Raw genomic sequence first — 20,037 nt, 5'->3', positions numbered from 1 at the left:
ATTTTCGCCCCCACAACTAAACTGTCCTTTTGTAACCTTGGTTCAGTTGTAAATGACCAAGAACAGAACTTTGCAAAGTTTTGAGGAACTTGAAAATTACACAAATAGCTACTGACAGGGAGAAATAAAGCAATTGTATTAGCCAGGGATTTGCACACGGTAACTGGCACACAGTAGGGAATGAATAAAAATGTGTTGAAGGAATTGAAACATATTCTTTCATGGTTCAGATGGTCTTCCCTCAGCACAGAAGAAAAAATAAAATAGAAAATTCCTCCCTAGTCAGTTGCAAGGTCACTGACAGTTTAGCTGTTCATAACTAAGGAATGTAGACACACTTATTCTTTCCATTTTTAGGAACTGTGTTTCAAAATGGAGCTCCACCTACTGACATCTTTATAGGGCCCTTTGTCTTTGATTGCTGCAGAGCTTATCAGGACCTATTTGGTCATTTATTTCCTCCTGTTGTTATACTTAGAGATAAAATATACCAGAAAGGATTGTCAGAGAGGTGTTTATAGCCCCACTGGGTAAAAAGTAAAATACCATTGAAAACGTAGAACCACAAGAAATGCCAAAATAAATTCTTAAGGTAGGAGCAATAAGCTGCTTAATGGCCATGCTTTGGGGGAGACAATTAACATTACTTTAATTTATGTCAAGTATTATCATGAAGTTATGAGCTCCCTCTCTGAGTCCTACTTGCCAAAGCTTGCTTCTTCAGGCAGGATTTCCTTTAGTGTTATTTAGTTTATAGTTCTCCCGCACTCACTTACGCAGCACCTTATTCCTGCGTCAGTGAGTATTAAGAAAAATAAACTATTATACTTTATCTGGAATCCTACTACTTGGTCATTAATGCAAAAGACAAATATAGCAGGCTGAATAAGTGTCTCAAAAGACAGATGATCTTAATCTGTGGAACCTCATAAAAGTTAGCTTATTTATGAAAAGTGTCTTTGCAAGTGAGATTAAATTAAGGGTCCTGAGATAGGGAAATTATTATGGATTATCTGGGTGAGCCTTAAATGCATCATGAGTGTCCTTATAAGAGAGAGGTAGAGAGATATCCGGTACACAGAGAAGACAAGGCAATATGTGGGCAGAACAAACAGAGATTTAAAGATGCTGGCTGGCTTTGATGATTGGGGTGATGTAAACACAGGAATGCTGGAAGCTACCAGAAGCTGGACAAGGAAAGAAGCGGATTCTCCTTTTGAGCCTCTAGCAAAAGTGTGGCCCTGCAGACATGTTTTGGATTTTGGCCCAGTGATATTGGGTCTGGACTTCTGGCCTCAAGAACTAGGAGAGAATAAATTTCTGTTGTTTTAAGCCACCAAGTTTGTGATCATTTGTTATAATAGCCACAGGAAACTAAGACATAGTGACCTCTATTCATGGCCATTACTAGTAGACTATAGAAAAAAATTACATCATTAGTAGCAAGTTTGATACAAAAGCATATTAACATATCTATCCTATGAAATCTGTGTATGTTCTTTACTCGTACGTGTGTTGTGTAAGTGAATTTAAGCAATTCAATTTTTTTTTTTAACAGGACAAAAACTCCTTCAATACAATAATGACCCTCTTAGTATGCCAGTTAGGTACGCACTATTTTTATCCTTTAGATGTTTTCATTTTACTTAATAAAAGTATGTTTTCTTTAATTGCCACCTGTAATATAGCTGTTGTGAGCTAAACAACAAAATGCAAGTTTAAAATGTTCTTACAAGACGAACATCTTGATTTTGTCTTTATTAAGAGCACACGTTTCCTTTAAGACTTGGACATAGATATTTTGCTGAAAGAAAAATATATGGTATTTTTATTATAACTTATTTATTCCTTCATTCCTTCATCAAATATTTATTGAACATGTTCTAGGTGCCTGGAAATTCTATTAGGCTCTAGGAATATCAAGATGAATGACAATAACACCTCCTATCAAGGAGTTAAGAGTTCATGTGTCCCCTTGACAAATGTGCAAATAAATAAATCCTTATGAAATGTGATATGCTAGAGTAGCAATATAGAAACAAGATTTAAAAATAAATCATTTCAGAATCAAATGATTCTATGAGCTTGAGAAGAGTTAAATTGTACCAGGTATTATAGAAATAGAATTTAACACATTACATTAGAAGTTTCTTATTCCTTTTTCTTATTGACAAATATTTGGGGCATTCATAGCCAAAATCACATTCGAGGTTATAGTAGACAAGATTCAACATCTTCAGATTCAGGATAACAGAATTAGCAAGGAGTTTTCTCATGGTTTCAAAAACAACTACTTGTACAATAAAGGTTGCTTAATTAAAACTTACCCAACTGAAACACCCATATATGTGAAACAAATGTTTGTGCTATCAACATCAACCAACTCTTCACATGAGTAACTAACAGTAAACAATGGAATGATGCTCAACTAATATCAATTAAAATAAATCGCTCCCAATAATCTTTGTCCCTAGAAAACATATTTCTGCATGGACATGTTAATGTGTGTGTGCATGCACACACCCTCACACAAACACACATACACGACTTTCTTATTGTAACTTGTTTTCTTTAAAAGGTCAATTAGAATTAGCTGCATCTTAAAGACTGTATCTTCTTTATATCACTGAGCCCAGTTTTAGTCTCTGCTAAGGCATGAGTTTCAGGTAGGACCAGCAACATAATGGGAGATGGCCAGAATGCTTAGAATAATTGCCCAGTGTAGAATGAAAATATGAGTCCCCTTGTTCAAAATTATTAAAAATTCTAAAACAGCAATAACAGAGCATTGAATCAAATGTGGGGCTTTTATGAGAGCAGAGCCCTGTGCAAAAACTTAAGTACACACCCATTCATCCAGCCCTGGTTTCAGATATTCTTTAGCAATAATGCACATTTGGATCTTTTCAAGGACCATATAGATTACAAAAATGACAATAAGACCTGTCTATAAGTCACATGTTTTTTGCATGGGTCCATATTAACTATAAAGACATGTTGGACACCCATTAAATTCTATTAGAATCAACATGTTTCATTCTGACTTGAGTTTGCTTTTCTCTGCTCTATCCAGCCTCTACTCATATAAACTATGAGACAGAGAAAATGCTATGTGCCCACCAAATTACATCTATTAGCCCCCTGGGCATATGGTCAGTGCTCTTACATTCTATTTGTTCATGTGACCAGTTCTGGCCAAAGTTAGGGCTTGGCCCATAAGATCTTCTTTGAGGCTCAAGTCCTCCCTCAATAGATTTTCCTTACTCTTTCCTGTGCTTTTCCACTTTTTAATCTATATAGCTGGAAATAACGGACTCTGAATTGTGGAGGAGCCCACTGTAGGAAACACCTAAATTACTGAGTCATTTTTGGAGGACCATTCAGGAATGCTGCTGGAGCACATTCAAGAGCCACATAAAATTAAACTTTATGGTCTTATGCCATTTATATTACCCTAATATTCTATGTTTGAGAGTATGGCAGTCTGAGGCAGGGACCATAATTCCCAGAGCAGAATCAAGCTCATTGAACAATTCTGATCACTTTTTGAGAAACATTGCTAAAGTCATCTTTTCAGTGGACTATAAATATATAATACTATTTTGTGGGGTTATGTATATTCTCATAATAGCATGCATTTATAATTTTTGAAGCACTTTTTCCTATGTATTTTTAGAGGATTCTGGAACATTATAAGGACTTCAAAATCCATAGCAATGAATTATCGGGGATAGAATAACTAATAGCAACAGTGACACTTTGCCAAGCATACTCTCAAATCTCACAAATTGTCATACCTATCTCTTTGGAGGGCTTACAGACCTCAACATTTCAAATTATCTAAGAAAATATTTGATAGAAACCTTGGAATCCAAGCTGAGTTTAAGGATCTGGAAACACTGATCTTAGGAAAATTAGGGCCTGGTATTATTGGGAGGGACAAGGAGAGATGGCCAGATTGCTTTGAATAATAGCAAGTGTTCTTTTCCCTTTGGCTGCAGAATGTCAGCATTTATGGGAAAAAGTCGATCAAGTACTTACTGGATCTGTTTAATCAAGTATAATTGTCACCCTGTGACTGGCAGTTATTGGAAGCTCCTATGTGAGACAGTGCCAGAACCAGTATGCAAAAAATCACCTATATTTTGATAGCAAAAGGAAAAATAACTTTTCCTCAGTATAGAAAATCAACACAATGCAATTTAAGAGCATGGATTTTTGGAATGTGAGATATTTAGGATGAAATTTAGTTTCGGCACTTATTTGCTTCAAGTTCTTAGGCATCTATGCTCTAGTTTATTGGAGTGTAAAAGAGACATTGATGGTGACATTGTAGAGATTTAACTTAAACAAGTATAAATAAGTAAGGCACCCAGGATGATTTTTACAATTTTTGTAAAGTTCATTACTTGTACTAGTGACATCAATAATAACAACAACAACAACAACAACAATAATGATACTTTAAGATTTAAGAATGAGGAAGCACTCCCATCAGACACTTTCAAATTTATACCATAAAAAATCCCAGTAAATATCCTTCTGCTCTAAAACTTAGAAATTATTTTTCCCAGACTTTTTCAAGACACACTCACAGTGTTAAGCATTTATAATAACTCATTTCCCCACACAGCCAGATATATACTTGTATTCCAAACAAAGCTTAAACTGTTCAAACACTCTTAAGTTGTAGGAAATAATAATTCATTAAATATTTATGAAATAGTGAACTATCATATTCACACCAAGGGAGTGTAATGAGAGAAATTACTTCCTTATCCTGAATCTTAAAAAGGACTCCAGGGACCCTGATTTATATACTTTCCTAGAGTGTCCCTTTTATAATGCCTTTATAAATGTTTTATTTACTACACTTTTAGATGTCTAGGTTAGTTTTCTCCTGGAAAAAAAGAACCAAAATTCTTCAAAACTTAGGCAAAGGATTATTTACATGTGCATTTATGAGATATAAATTAGACATAATATAGATTTCTCTTAATAAACTCTACTATACTTTCAAATAATTAGAAAGCTGCCTCACATTTAATGTGTTGATTAAAAAATTCAGATATGCAACAAATTTGTTATTCTAGATGGATTAAAAGCATTTAAAATTTCGAACAATCCTACACTTACATAAGACCGTGGACTTATGTAGGCAGGATCTACAGGACCTAAATATACCTTTTTCTTATATATGGGAAACAGAATAACAAAAATTTAGAGTGGTAAAATCATCATAAAAGAAAAATAGTTATTTCTGTATTAAAGTTATTTCATGAATTAGAAATATAAGTAGACTTATATTTGTTGATTTTATTGTGAATTTCCAAAGGGTAATGTGTCTATTGTCCTACTTAGATAATTCTAGCAAATATTAATTGAGTACTTTCTAGATAAGTAAAACTCTATTACAAACTTAGAATACAGAATCATAAGATATGTGATTTTTCTCTCAACCAGTTTGCAATCTATCTGGGGTAGAAGGACAAATACCAAAGACTGCAATAGCAACACAATCCTTCAAAAAAAGATGTAGCATAGTTGTCAAACCAATAGAACAAAGTAATGGCTATAGAGTTTAGAGAAGGAAGACATACTTAAATGTTGTAAGAAACTGATTTATCCTGGTTCTGGTTCTCAATTTATAGTTTTAAGGGTTGGGGGTAAACCAGACAGATACATAGTATATAATTATATACTAGGTAAGCTATTCATGGAGTAATAACTACTCAGCTGCATACAATTTAATTTATGGGAGGTACTGTCAATTAAAAATCAAATAAGCACTAATTACACCAGAGTAGATTTCGGTTTACCACAATAAACTAAATTCTTCATTTCTACATTCCTTTTCATTGAGTTTTGTGAAAAATTGTTTACACTGCAGTAATTAAGAGGAAATTTTTAGCCTATATAATTTTCCATAAGCTTTGCTTACAAAAAAATCATATCATATAACATATTAAGTGATTAGTTATGGTGCCAACTGATAAATGGTAGGTGCTAGAGATATTTAAATCTCCCCGCCCCCTATATACTCTCAGACCTTCAGGGACTTAACATGTAACTGAGAAGTCAGAATATGTGTGTGTTATACGTGTCCCGATGGTTATAATATTCCCCAAACCAAAAGAAGCCATTCCCATTTTAACCATGAGTCTATGAATAAGAGAATGATGCTGATGTATCCTTTGATTCCAACTTTCCCAAGTTTCTAGTGCTTGCAATAATACAAGACAGGTAGGGATGAAATCTTGTAAGGAAAAAAGTTCTTAAAAAAATTAATCGAGTGTCATAAATAACTTCTTACAAAATGTATACTAAATGCTTGGATGCTTATAATTACTTCCTCAAGAGGAGGGACTCCTGCCTTCAAAGGATGTCAGAGATGGAGAAGACCTCGAGAGAACCTATTCCAATGTCACCACATTGCAGAAGAGATTTAAGGCCTAAAGGATGAAGAGATCTATCCATGTTTACACCTATATATAAGAAGAGTTCAGATTTGTACTGTGATCTTATGGAATTAAGCCCAGGCCTGTTTCCTTCATACCATGCTGCTGAATTCACCATAAGTGAAACACAGCATTGGGCAAAGTTGGATATTTAACATAATAGAGTTGATTGAAGTTATGGCTCATCAAGAAAAAGTAACTTCTCTCTCCTTTACAAATCCTCCAAAATTTGTGTTTCTTCAGTAACTTACTGTCCCTAAGAAGGAAAAAAATAGAAACACTAGTCTAGATATCATTGACCTTTAACAGAAAAACAAAATATATTTTAGATACCAATAATATGATATTTGCCTTTTAGAAACCTTGTGAGAGTGCTTAGCTAGACTAAGAAAACATATAAGCTAAAGGAGGCTTTACAAATCTTTCCTATGACTTCATATAAAATATGAGATCTACACCAGCCAAATTAGAGAAAAATCATACCTCTATAAGGTGTCTTAAATACAATCAGAGTCTTGTGAAACAACTTTTTGATTAGCAAAGTGAAAATGAATCACAATTACTGGCAAAGAGTTGTGCTACAGTTTTACTCAAACCAAGAACAATTGGTTGAAAAGAGGTAAAACATCAAGAAGAAAGATTCATTCTGCACGCTGCATTTTGATTAAGCTCCAGGATCCTCACATATGAGGCCCATACTTTTCCCAGGGTTTAGCAATGCCTGATAATAATTACAAAAATATGGTAATCAAGGGCCTTAAATCAAATGTGCATGGTAGAATTGCTGTCACTGCAAGAACCATCTCATTTCAAGCTGGCAGGGAAAGATGTGCTTCCCTTTCAACTGGAAGAGCAGGTCTCTTTCTTGGCTGGCAGAGCAACTAGCTCTGCCTTAAATCTTCCAGAGCTATGCCCTGTTAGAGTAATTTGGCTAATTGAAAATGTCTGTCTTTGGAGAAATCTTTCATAATATTAGTGTCATTTGCAGGTTGCTGAGGAAGATCTCTCGGGCTGTAGTGCTGCCTAGCTGTCTACAGAGCCCCCGCTGATCAATAATCCCACCCAAAGGGTCCACTTAGACAAAGGGCTATCCAATGACCTTCCAGTCATTCTTTCTTGCCAAAAGTCATATGTGAGCAAAATGTCTTGAACGAATATGGAGTCTCCAGTAAAGTAGACAATGTAGATCAGAATTCCCAGGATATCCTGGACAGTTCCAGCTATCTCAAGAAATAATGTGGAATTGGGGACACCCCCAAAAGAAAATTTGCCAACCATCTTTAATTTTAAAAATAAAGTTATGCTACAGGCCACATGGGAAGAATAAGCAGAAGGAGGAAAAAAGAAGAAATTCTTAAAGTAGAAATTCTTTCACAATTCAGGAAGAAACTGTAGTTGAGAAACCAAGTGTTAAAAGTTGTGTGGAAAGAGGCTTCTAATAAATACAATAAATACAATACTATTGCTTTGTATTCTTATTTCCTAGTCATTTTATCTCCATTTAAATCACAGAGCTTATTTTCCTTAAACTTTAAAGCACTAATCTGCTAATGGAAAATGAACAAGTTTTCAATTCTTGCCTGAAATGAGAGGGTAAATTTCATACTACGTCTACCCAAATAAAATTCTACCAAAGTACATAGTAAACTGAACGAAACAAGCTGAGAGCATTGCTGGGGAAAAGTCTCTAAGGAGACAAGTCATTTTTGGTTTGTTCTTCCTGTTCTAGCTCAGCTCAGCCTTAATGGGCCTCCAGCTTCCCTTTTTCCTGTGTCTCTAAGCCCCTGATCTAATCCTGATCTCATTATGTTCTGTTGGTCTCACCAATCCTCACTCACTCTTGTTTCACCCCTTTACTTCTCCTCAGAATACTTAGTTAGTTTCAGTTCTGCCCTTCTTTATCATGTGGCTTATTGCTTCAGAGTCTCCTCAACCACCAAAAAAAATAGCAGTTATAAACATTCATAAATACAAATATTTCAGGTAGAATAATCAATCCAGGGGCCCCCAAAACACAGACTTACTCTTTGGGATATGACATCATGCAAGATGTGCCACTCTTCAAAGCTCATTTCCAAAGGTTATGAAATGTGCCTTGGTGAGTGCTCTCTATATGTCCTAAAATGAGCTCATCTATTTAAAAGTAAACCCCAGTTCAGCAGAGCTCTCTTTCAATTTTATTTGTAAGTAAATCCTTTGGAATTCTAAATGCCTTTTCTAATGGAAACTCTTTACAAAGAACAGTTTAAATCCTAGATCAATTTCAAATATCCATCTAGTCCACAAAGTACATGGAGAATAGTATTGAATTAAAAAATATTAGAGGCCTGTTTGGTTAGAACTGGAAAGGAGCACAGAGATTATAATATCCACCTCTCGTATATTATAGATAAGAAAACTAACATTAAAAGGTTAATTTTCCATCAATCATATAGCATCTTCCTCCTTACTCTAAAGCCTAGGCATTATTTCAATTAATCCACATGAGAATCTTGAAAGATTGGTATCATTTTCCACATAAATAAGGTGAAGCTGAGAAAGTCGAGTAATTTGGCCAAGGTCATACAGCTAGTAACTGTAGTGGAGGGGCTGTGATTTAATCTCAATCTCTGTTTTCTCAGATGTTATGTATATTCTAGTCTACTGCCCCTCATAGATCCAGTCATACAGTTTCACTGAGGATCTATTTGAAGGCGTAATTTATCTGTCTAGCATCACATTTCTTTTACATATAATGGGAGAAAAGTAACCCTCTCATCCACAAGTCCAAGCTACTGGTGATGGCCCTATGGTCTATGGCAGGGATCCCCAACCCCCAGGCTGTGTACCAGTACTGGTCTGTGGCCTGTTAGGAACCAGGCCACACAGCAAGAGGTGAGTGATGGGTGAGCAAGTGAAGCTTCATCTATATTTATAGCCGCTCCTAATGCTAGCATCGCTGCCTCAGCTCCACTCCAGAGCATCAGGCATTAGATTCTCATAGGAGCACCGGTCCCTGGTACCAAAAAGCTGGGGACTGTTTGACTAGGTAAAGGCCAAAAAGAAATCTGTGAATGAATAAACCAGTTGAATTGATGTCTGGGAGAAAGCAACTTTTTTGACTTTACATTTTATAATAGCTACTAGCCTACATTATCTCTCATTTATTCATAGTCCAGTTTATTCAGAGTAAAACTTGTTTTCTCTTTTTTTAACCTCCCATTTATGTCAGAACTTATTGCAGTTAGGATTCTACCCCACCGCTTCATTGCAATTGCTCTGACAAAGATCATTGACCTCTTAGCAGATTATTCCAATCAATATTTTCCAATCCATATTCTGAACTATGTAGGCAGCATTCAACAGCTTTCACTATTCTCTTCCTGAAACTCTTTCCTCTTTCATTTTTTATAAGCCCCATTCATTTCTGAACCATTTCCTATCTAACTCATTCATAAGCTTCTGATTCTATTCTTGGTCTTAAATGCTTGTGTTTTCCATAATCTAGCCCTTGTTCTTCTTTTCTCAAAAAAGCAATGAGTTTCAACTTTGCCCAAACATTAGAAACTATATATAAGGAGCTTGAAAAATTCTAATAGGAAACACTTCTGAATGGCAGAGTACAGATCTCCATAAATACACTCATCTATAAAAGCAATGAGAATAATTGCAAAAAGGATCAAAATAAACTTTTTTAGAACTCTAGAAATTAATGAAAAGTTTTCAAAAATACGAGGATCATTTATTAAAAAAAAACAAACAGCCGAACGTTAGTAAAAACAGCAAGCTTTGTGGCATTTCAACTTGTCCTATATCCACCTCCCACCCTCTAATTTCTGTGGTAGCCTTCGATCCAAAAGCTATATAACTATACTAACTGTGAAAACCAGCAGTCTAGGAGTCAATGGAAGGAACAGAATAGGTTTGAAGTTTGCCAAAAACCTCATCCCATGAGAATCATCATGATTTCCTGTCTGGCACCTCATTCTCAGGACTTGTTTTTATTTGACCTGAGTGACAGCTAAATCAAATATGACTAATCTTGCTCAGTGGTAACAGCTCTGTCCCTAAGGCATTTGTCGAAACAATAAATGCCATTGTTTAAGAGTACAGCTGCTTGAGGTAGTAAAACCAGTTGAGTTAAGTAAGAGACTTAACAAAAATATTTAAAGGAAAAACTGGAAAATTAGATTTTCATACAGGATGTTGAAAATATCCAATATATTCCTGGAAATCTAAAAGGCTACACACATTTGCAAGGATGTGCATGTGCTTAGAAAAGACCTGAAAAGGCCCTAATCTCCCATACATGGATTACTCTGAGTCTCTGCAAAAGCAGGAAGTGAAGGCTAAAGTAGAGTTTAAACTACCTCCTGGCGTGTTGGCATATTTCTCCCAAACACATGCAAAGCTCCTGAGCAAAGTCAGGGAGACTGTATTAGGTGATCACTAAGCTGAGAAGAGACATTAAGTGGTATACAAAACAAAGAATTCAGAAACTATGAAATTAATTCAGAAACTCAATAAAAAAACCAAGCATCCATAGTAACCAAATAACACCACCAAACAACAACAAGAAAACCCCAGGGGGAGTTGGAGGAAGAGGAGAAAACTGATTTATATAGTTGAAAATGTTTGGTTTCGATAAAAAGAAAAAAAAAACAACTACAAGGCATTTAAGAGAATATAAATTTATGGTGCATACAAAGGGAAAATAGTAGTCAAAAGAAACCATCTCTGAGGACCTCAGATATTAGACTTACTAGACAAAGACATTAAACCAGCTATTGTAAACATTTTCAAAGAACTAAATAAGACCATGTCCAAAGAATTAAAGGAAAATTTTAGAACTATGTTTAATCAAATACAGAATATCAATAAACGGAAAAAAAGGTTAAAAAATAGAAATTCAGGATCAGAAAAATTATAAAAACTGAAATAAAAAATTAACTAGATGGATTCAATAGCAGATTTGAAATGACAGAATTTGAAGATAGATCAACTTAGACTAAGCCTGAAGAAAAGAGAAAAAAGAAAAAAATAAAAATTCGAGCAGAAATACATAAAATATAGAATAAAAAATAATAGAAAAAATCACTAAATCCAAAAGTTGATTCTTTGAAACAATAAACTAAAACAGCAAAGCTGATAAATATAATTTTCTAGACTGTCCAAGTTATTAAGAAGCAATTTACTAAAATCAAAAGTGAGAGAGAGAATTACAGAAATAAAAAAAAATATATAAAGAAACAGTATGAAAAATTGTGTACCAGCAAACTAAATAACTGAGTTGAAATTGAAAAAATTCCTAGAAAGAAACAAATTATTAAAGCTTACTGAAGAAATAAAAAAAATTCTGCATATACCTATAATAAAATATGAGACTGGATTCGTATCTAAAATCTTCCCACAAAGAAAAACTCATAACCAGATAGCTTCACCAGTGAATTCTATCAAACACTTAACAAATAACTAACACTGATATTTCCAAAATCTTTCCAAATACAGAAGAGAATGCTTCATGACTCATTATATAAAGCCAGTATTATTCTAATATTGAAAAATGAAAAGATATCACAGGGAAAAGACTACAGATCAATATTCTTTATAAATATAGAGGTAGCCGTCCTCAAGAAAAATATCAAAAAAGAAGTCCAGCAACATATAAAAAGGATTATACACCACGACCCAGTGAGATTTGTCCCAGAGTTCAAGGTTGGCTCACCGTAATAAAATCAATCTATATGATACATCACATTAATAGAATGAAGAAAAAAAAGATCATCTCAATAATTGCAACAGCTGTAGAAAAAGCATTTGACAAAACTCAACACTCTTTCATGATGAAAACATTCATTATATTAGAAATAGAAAGGAACTTTTTCAATATGATAAATAGTATAATAAAAATCCCACAGCTAACATCGCACTTAATGGTAAACAGTAAAAGCTTTTCCCTTCAGATCACAGACAAGATAAAGATGTTTGTTCTTGCTATTTCTATTTAACACTGTACGAGAGGGTTGAGCTAAGGTAATTAGTTACAAAAAAAGAAATTAAAGGCATCCAGATTGGAAAAGATGAAATAAAATTATTACTATTTACGTATGGCATAATCTTATATATATAGAAAATCTTAAAAAACACACACACACAAAATTAGAACTAATAAACGAGTTCCCCAACGTGGGAGAATACAAGATTGATATTAAATTTTAAATTAATTTTACTATAAAAAAACAAAGTGTAAGACACATACACTGAAAATCACCAAAATATCATTGAAAGAAATTGGAAACCTAAATAAATGGAAAGATATCAATATTCATGGACTAGAAGACTTAACATGATTAAGATGGCAATATTTCCCCAAATGATCTACACATCCAATCTATGTCAATAGTCCTTCTGCCATTTTTGCAGAAATTGACTCACTAATCTTAAAAGTCATGTGAAAATGCAAAAGACACAGAACAACCAAAATCATCTTGAAAAAGAGCAAATTTGCACTTCCTGATTTCAAAATACTAGCATAATGTTATACATACAGGTCCGTGGAATAGAAATGAGAGTCCAAAATTAAACACTTATATTTATGACCACTTGATTTTCAACATAAGTGCCAAAACAATACAGTGGAGAAAGGATAGTATTTTCAACAAATGGTTAAAGGCAAAGAGAGAATCTTAAAAGTAGCAAGAAATAAGCAGTTTGTTGCTTAAAGGGTGCTCCCATAAGACTGTCAGCTGATTTCTCAACAGAAATTTTTCAAGCCAGAAAGGATTGGCAAGAAATATTCAAAGTAATGAAAAGCAAAGCCCTACAACCAAGATTACTCTATTCAGCAAAGCTATCGTTTAGAATCAAAGGATAAATACAGAGCTTCCCAGACCAGAACAAGCTAAAGGAGTTTATCATCACTAAGTCAGTATTACAGGAAATATTAGAAGGACTTCTGGAAGAACAAAAAAGGAAAAAAGACAGAAAAGAAGAAAAGGAAGAAAGAAAAGAAAGGAAGAAAGAAAAGGAAGAAAGGAAGGAAGGAAAGAAGGAGGAAGAAAAGAAGAAAAAAAGATAAAAAATATAATAAAATGGCAAAAACTATATATCTAGCAACAATTACCTTAAATGTAAATAGATTAAATACTCCAATCAGAAGATAGGGTGGCTGAATGGGTAAGAAAACAAGACCCTTACATATGCTGCCTACAAGAGACTCACTTCAGAGTTAAGGACATATACAGACTAAAAGGAAGGGGATGGAAAAAGATGGTGCATGAAAATGGAAACAAACAAACAAAGAAGCTGGGGTAGCTATATTTATATAAGATAAAATAGACTTTAAATCAAAGGTTATAATAAGAGACAAAGAAAGACCTAGTTACCCCACTTCTGGGTAATTATTTGAAGAAATCCAAAACATCACTTTGAAGGGACACGTGAATCCATATGTTCATTGCAGCATTATTTATAATAGTCAAGATATAGAGGCTGTCCATCAGTAGACGAATGGATAAAGAGGTAGTACATATAAACAATGGAATATTACTCAGCCATAAAAAAGAATAAAATCTTGTCATCTGTAACAACATGGATGGACATAAGGGATATTGTGTTGAGTGGAACAAGTCAGACAGAGAAAGACAAATGTCATGTGTACAATCTAGAAAACAGGATAAACGAATAACAAAAACAAGCTCATAAATATAAAGAGCATTTTGATGGTTGCCAGAGTAGGGGGTGGAGGGATGGTGAAGAGGAGAGGAATTAAGAGGTACATGTTGGTAGTTACAAAATAGTCACAAGGATGTAGAGTATAGCATGGGGAATATAGTCAGTAGTATTGTAATAACTATGTATGGTATCAAATGGGTACTGGGTTTATCAGGGTGATTATTTATAAGTTATATAAATGTCTAATTACTGTGTCGTACACCTGAAACTAATACAGCATTGTATGTCAACTATAATTGAAATCAAGTAAAAAAAACAAAAATTCCTATAGTTAAAGGTAGAGTTACTATATGGCTCAATAGTTCCACTCCTAGGTATGTATCCAAGATAACTGAAAAAATATTTCCATGATCTTGGTGATCCTATCCATTCTAAATTTTCAGGCCAGCCATTCCACCCAATGACTTATTTCCAATGTCTCACATAAATCTCCAATTCATCTTGATTGAAATTAATCATCTTCATCCCAAAACTGTGTCTTCTACCAGTGCTCCATCATCCATCCAGATTCCAGTTAGAAATCCAAAAATGGCCCTTGACCCTTCCTGTTCCTTGAATTTCACATGCAATCAGTCATTCAGTCCCATCAATGTTACTGCCAAAACATAACTCTTCAAGGTTATTTCTTCCCCTTCATCCCCACTGCCTCTTCCTCAGAACATGTAATCATCTCCTTTCACAGAATTGTTATCATTAGAATTCTAAGTAATCGCCATAACTCCATACTTGATATCCTCCAATCCATTCCCCAGACTTCATTCTGTAATATAAACCTGATTACACCACTCTCCAGCTGAAAATCTTCCCTGGCTCTCAAGTACTTTCTGAATGAAATTCAAACATTTAGACTAATTTTTAAGTATCTGTTCCTACCCAATTCTCCAGCTTTATTGTTTATCACTTTACCACTCCTACTGCATTACCTTATCTTCTGGTGATGGGAAACTGCTTTCAATTTTTCCACTGTACTCTCATATCTTTTGAACTGGTCCACACCCACTCCTCATATCAACACCCACTCCTTTTACTAAAATTCCTATACAGCCTAACTTCCTGCTTAGCTCAGATGTTAACCTTTTCTGAAAGGACATCTTAGATACCTTCAGTATGGATCAAAGTCCCTGCTGTATGATCCCATATAATCCTGGGCATTCCTCTACTATAGGATTTATCACTGTTACAAAATTGTCTGTTTATTCTTTCTGTTAATCTTATTGCTCTCCAAGGCAAAAACTACATATTCAGCACTGAGTAGAGAACTAACATAGACAGTAAATGCATAATAACCTAAAATATAGAATGAAGAAACTGTTAGCTTGTTTCTTTTTTGTGTTCTTTTTCAGACTGCATTTAACAACATTGGAATATATCTACCATTTATTATTAAATTATTAAAATTATAAAACAAAATGTATAGTTGTATGAATGCATATATGTGTATATACGTATGTGCGTGCATATATAGATACAAAATACACACATATACATTTCATACTGTAAGTATGTATATCTTGGAAGAACCTATACAGACATTTAAAAATATGTTAATAGTGGTTGCCTAGGACATGGTATTATAGATATTGCTTTTTTAGACTTCTCTGTATTTTACTATGTGAACAGGTATTACTATTACAATAAAAGTGATTTTTAAATGATAAGCTTGTCTAATTTTTTCTCATTAATTCTATCTACCGTGGTTAATCAGCCAAACAGAGCAGAACTTACTCTCTTATCTTTTATCTGTTTGCTTGTCCTAAATTAGGCGCAAAACACACAGACTGGCTTGCCACTGCCAAGGAATTCAGGATTCTCGAGCTGTGGCATCAGCAGAGGTTTTGGAGGCAGGTACATATGGCTTACAGGATTTCATCATTTTTCCCTCCTCTCTTCTGTAGTCCTTAAAGATGATATTAAAATGAAACCAATTTGTGATAAAATAGAAAATAAATTGAGTAGTTCGAATTTCTCATGTTTTGAATCATGCTCACCATTTTCAAATGTTAATTGCTTTCCTGTACCTTTATAAGGGAGAAGAAGAGTCTAAGGGAGAAAAAAAGTTACATGGTTATTTCTTAATTTAGCACTAAATATGAGAAATTCACATTTAATTAGACTAAAAAGACAATGTTAAGACTCAAATGTGTATTTGAGAATAAACACGGCACTTTGGTTTAAACATCGTTTACTCAAAAAAATTATAATGGCTCTTTAGAGCAGCAAAGATTGGAGAAAAAGTATTCCATATTAAAGCAGTTAAAATTATGCTGTGGATAACATAGGGTTCAGGTAATATTTTAGAGCAAAATGTGTTCTTAGTTTGTAGACTATTTTCCTGATTATGTCATTAATCTGACTGAAGCATATGGGCATTAAATCTGAATGTTACAACCTGAATATTTCTATTGAGAAGCTTTCACGTTTACGAATTTAGAAAACAGTCAAAAACTGTTAGTTCACTTTTCTTTTATAAAACCACGATTGCGAAACAATTTTAGATGAGGGATAAAACAACGTAAACAAAGCAAATGAGTGACTACCCACACATCTCTCTCTCTCTCTTTTTTTAAATAGTCTCAAGGCTTTGCCTAGTTGTCTTCACTTCAAGCCCCTCTCTCTAGAGATTTCCTAGGTTAGAAATATGATTAAATTTAGGTATATCTAAGGAGTCTGGAGCAAATCCAGCCAGAGCTAAGAGATATCATTCATATAAAAAAAAACGAATTAGGAGAATCAAGGCAAACCTTAAAAGAAAAAAATAAGACACAAAAAACAGCCTGGAGTTTGAGAAAAGAGGAACTTGAAACAGAAAAAAGAGGGCAATGAGCCTCGCCTTTAGATATTTTTACAAGTTATTTGATGAGTATAAACCTCAGGTCTTTTAAAATATCATGTGGCCTCCCTGCTTCCTCATTTCTACCTGCCCTCTTTCGTGTCATCTTCAGCATTCTTAACCTCCTCCTAAATTAAGACATATATTCTCTATGCTCTCCTTAGTATCACCTACTATCAGCTACTCAAACTTAAATGTCAATTGGAAGATGGCATTTTAAAACCCAAGGATACATGGGGCAGGATGACCAGCTAGAGCTGCAAGCATCTATATTGAAGACCTTCTCACTTCTCTCGCCCTATACTTTGTGCTTTTGGTATGAGAGAGGTCAGGAAACTTTGAGATTTCAGAGCATAAATACATTCATGTGGATATGATTTGTTCCCTTCAAACAAACATGAGTCTACACGTAAACATAGTTATTAGCTATTATAGGCAATATTAAAGCCACATATCTTAAGATAACATAGCAAAATAACAAAGCATTCCTGTAACCATGCAAAAAAATGTCACTTCTTTGAAATGACTTTTTCTCTTTTCTTTTTCCTTGATTTTAACTGGGCTTTTCTAGTCTCGTAGCACCATGACCCACTTGCTTCTTTTCTTTCCTTATCCTTCCACCTCTGCACATACTGCAGGACCACTCTCATAATCAGTAAGCCCTTAGGTCAGCATCGAACAGTCTTAGGAACAAAGCCTTAGGCCTGTTGACCACAGAAACAATTTCAGTCAAACTAAAGATAACATCTTGATCTTAGTTGTATTTCCCCTCCTGACTCATGAAGGTAGAACATCCCCACTGATCATAACCCCTTGAAGCTATATGACTGACATCAGGATCTGGTGCAATGATCAACTGGCTGCTACCCTAACCTTGACTAATTAGTAAAGCCCATGACCCCAGTTCCAAAAGTAACCATGACTAATGATCCTTCCTTACATAACCTTTTCCTTAGAGCCCATCGGGAGGGAGCCAGGTCTTTGAGTGCTAGCTCACCTTCGTCTCTGGGTTTGGAGCCATTTCTTTAGACCTTTATTTCTTTGCTTCAGCATCTTTTGTATCTCCTTTGTCTTTGGTGCATGCAGATAAATGAGACCCCTTGTACTTCAGTAGCATTCCCCATAAGTGTGATCAAATTGTCATGGTGCCCAATCTCACTTATCAATGAAAAAATTTTTTCTAAGACGGCTCCTTTTAAAACAGTAATTAGCTCATACATTTACTAATAAATTGCCTAGACTAGTTTCTTGGGATAGCTATGAGACAGAAAGACTCCTTAGAGAATAAAACAAGAAAAACATCTGTCCAAGGTTCTGAGATTACAGGCTGAAGTCCAGTAAGTATAGTGAAAAGCTATATGACGAGTCATCAGCCTTGGGTTCTATTACCAACTTTTACTTGCCACAATGGCAAAGGACAACTCTCTGAATTATTTTACTTGTCAAAAAATTTAAAATTACTTGCAGAATGTTTCATTATAATGCTATGAAGTTAAATGAGAACATTTACTTGAGAGTTCTCTGAAAATTACTGAATAGCATGCAAATAAAGAGTATCAATATTATCCCTACAGAAATATAATAATTTAGAAATTAGTTTGGTTCATGTATAGTGGACATAATAAGATTTATTTATTTCAACCAGTTCTGTTTCTTTTGAAATCTTTAAATATATATTCAGAAAAGTGTGTAAATCAGTGTACGACGTGATGAATCATCAAAAAGTTAACACACTCATGAAATCCCCACGCAGGTGAAGAAATAGAACATAGCTAGCACCTGAAGTCTCACTTTGTACCCATTCCAGTTACCCACTCTCCTTCTTCCTCCCCAAAGGTAACCTCTGTCCTGACATTTAATGCCATAGATTAGTTTCATCTCCATTTAATTTACTCTAAACGAAATCATACAATATATACTCTTTTCTATTTGACTCCCTTTTTCACTGTAACTTTTGTGAGGTTGGTTTCTACCATATGTAACAGTATTTTGCCACTTTCATTGCTGTAGTCACATGCTGTATACTAAAGTGTGTGTTTACAAAATATTTATACATTTTTCTAATGATGGACATTAGGTTGTTTATAGTTTGGACTACTAAAAATAATGCCAATATTAGCATTTTGGTATACATGCAGATGCATTTCTATTAGATAGACACCCAAAAGTGAATTTCCGGGTTATAGGTCTTGTATTCTCAAATTTGGTAGATAATGTCAGTTTCCTCAAAAGTTTTACCAGTTTTTCCTCCCAGTATCTGGTAAAGGAGTTCTAGCTACTTTGCATCTTTGTCAACACTTAATAGTATCAGTCCTGTTCATTTTAGCCATTCTGGCAAGTATATAGTAGTAATTCAGAACTATTTTTACTTTCGTTTTCCTGAATCACATCAGTTTTATCTGTCTTGCCAGGAGTAGAACGCTATTGCCCTGATAGAACTGCTCCTCATAACCATAAAGAATTAAACTTATTTCTATAGAGAAGAAGTAAAAAAGGCATAGAGGCTCTCACTCAAGATGGCTTACCAAATACTATTGAGTTTAGCTTCCCTCCTTCCTCAGCTCCTTTTCTAATGACACAATAAATAGAGTGATAAAAATAAGTCCATAAAAGCACTTGAAAGCTGGGTAGTATGCTACCACAAACCAGAAAAGCAAAGAAATCCTGGAAGATATAAAGCAAGTAAGAAGAGATTGACAATGAAACCTGACAAAAGCTGGAGAACTATAAATCCCATATAACCAAAAAGGAGTTCAGAATAGTTTTTCAAGTACCAAATCACAAAGAATAAAAGGGGCAAGGCTTAGAAGACAGTTCTGGCCACAGGGAGGTGTCCAGTAATTAATTAAGGAACGATAAAATAGCCATGCTAGGAATCTTCTCCACCCCAAAGTTGCTGAATCTCACATCGCCCCCAAGTGCAGGGATGTAAAATGAGAATTACACACCCAGAATGAACTTCTGGGTTTAAAAGAGTTGAGCAATACCTTGAAGAACAATCTACACTAAGTGTAAAGGGGAGTCACCTGGCTGTGC

This window comes from Rousettus aegyptiacus, unplaced genomic scaffold (genome assembly GCF_014176215.1).
Source record: "Rousettus aegyptiacus isolate mRouAeg1 unplaced genomic scaffold, mRouAeg1.p scaffold_m13_p_4, whole genome shotgun sequence".
Taxonomy (NCBI): Eukaryota; Metazoa; Chordata; class Mammalia; order Chiroptera; family Pteropodidae; genus Rousettus; species Rousettus aegyptiacus.
Note: the sequence above shows the minus strand (reverse complement) of the source record.